A 1,576-nucleotide genomic window follows, 5' to 3' on the forward strand; every position below is an offset into this window, starting at 1 on the left:
AAGCAGTCTCAAGTCGCTGGGGTATATTTGTAGCAATAGCCAACAATACATTGTATGGGTCACAATTATAGATTTTTCTTTTATGCCAAAAATCATTAGGATATTAAGTAAAGATCATGTTCCATGAAGATATTTTGTACATTTCCTACCGTAAATATATCAGAACTTAATTTTTGATTAGTAATATGCATTGCTAAGAACTTCATTTGGACAACTTTAAAGATGATTTTCTCAATAGTTGGATTTTTTTCACTCAGAGTCCAGATTTTCAAATATTGTCCTATCATAACAAACCATACATCAATGGAAAGCTTATTTATTCAACTTTCAGATGATGTATAAATCTCAAATTTGAAAAATTGACCCTTATGACTGGTTTTGTGCTCCAGGGTCCCTTTTTTTTTTTTTTGTTTTGGAGAGAGAGAGAGACAAAGCCCGTAACACCCGGATCCTGGAGCCCAAGCTTAACATTAGTGAACCTCCACCAAAAGTAGCTGTCAGCTTTCATATGCTGTTTGTTTGCTCTTACACTCAGTTACAGCAGCACATTTGGCCTAACAGTCAGTGTATTTTGTTTACACCTCAAGCCTTCCAGAGTCAATACTAGCCGTTTCGGAAATACCCTTGGTGTTGGTCTACATCTTCAGGTAGTGTGTTCATTTTGTTTAAATATCAAGACACTAAGCACTAAATTGTTATTGTAAAAATAGAATCCTTGAATACTGATATTTAATTGTATATTCATTTATAAATGTTTTCTAAATATAATTTAATAAATAATATACATAATAATTAAAGTCATTATGTTTTAGGTATATGTATTAATTCGATATGCTCTGCTTTTATTTTCACCAGCTTAATGAGGCTTTATGTGCCAGTTCACCAGACCTGGCCAGCCCGTGTGATTACCAGTCACCTGTGGACTCAACTAACATCCTCGCCATAACTACATCCCCACCCCGTCGCCGCAGTCTTGGGGTAAAATTAGGCCTATTATCAAATTTTCTGCTTTCACTATTAATTTAATCTTTTTTAATGCATTTTCATTATTTAATATTTTTATTATTTATTTTATTTTATTTTAAAATAATCTCTCTGGTTTTGGAGTTAATGTTTGCTAATTGTTAAAATTGTGACACCCTGGTTGTTCCATCAACTGAACCTCTCTGCATCACTGTTTTATTTAATTGTATTTATTTAAAATATTATTTTGCTTTTAAATAATGTGTTTAATTTTGAATATGTATATTTTTTATTTATTTTATCTTTTAGCCCATTTAATATAAAATTTTAAATTGTTAATAATGTGTTTAGAAGTTTTAAATTTGTTATTTATTTTATTAGTAAATAATTTATTTAATATCAATTTTAAATTTTAATATTACATTTTAATTTGTTAGTAGTAGTTGTTGTAGTAGTAGTGTCATTTGGACCTTTCTACATCACTTTTGATTTAATTTTATTATTTTATTTTCATTTTTATTTCCTTTATTTTTTATTTTTTTTAAATAATGTGTTGAATTTTGAAAGTTTAAGTTAATGACTGCAGTTGTATTTAAACTAGTATGTCCCACAT

The 1,576-nt window shown here is 28.9% G+C and overlaps 1 long non-coding RNA gene across 1 annotated transcript; it reads left to right on the forward strand.

Annotated features, from left to right (window-relative positions):
* Positions 1 to 413: 413 nt before the first annotated feature.
* On the forward strand, positions 414 to 973 carry LOC107693622 (uncharacterized). Its single transcript, XR_001634777.1, has 3 exons — positions 414 to 490; positions 588 to 647; positions 856 to 973. It is a non-coding gene; the product is annotated as an uncharacterized LOC107693622 (long non-coding RNA).
* Positions 974 to 1,576: the final 603 nt, after the last annotated feature.

The sequence above is a fragment of the Sinocyclocheilus anshuiensis genome, unplaced genomic scaffold (genome assembly GCF_001515605.1).
Source record: "Sinocyclocheilus anshuiensis isolate Anshui unplaced genomic scaffold, SAMN03320099.WGS_v1.1 scaffold546, whole genome shotgun sequence".
Lineage (NCBI taxonomy): Eukaryota > Metazoa > Chordata > Actinopteri > Cypriniformes > Cyprinidae > Sinocyclocheilus > Sinocyclocheilus anshuiensis.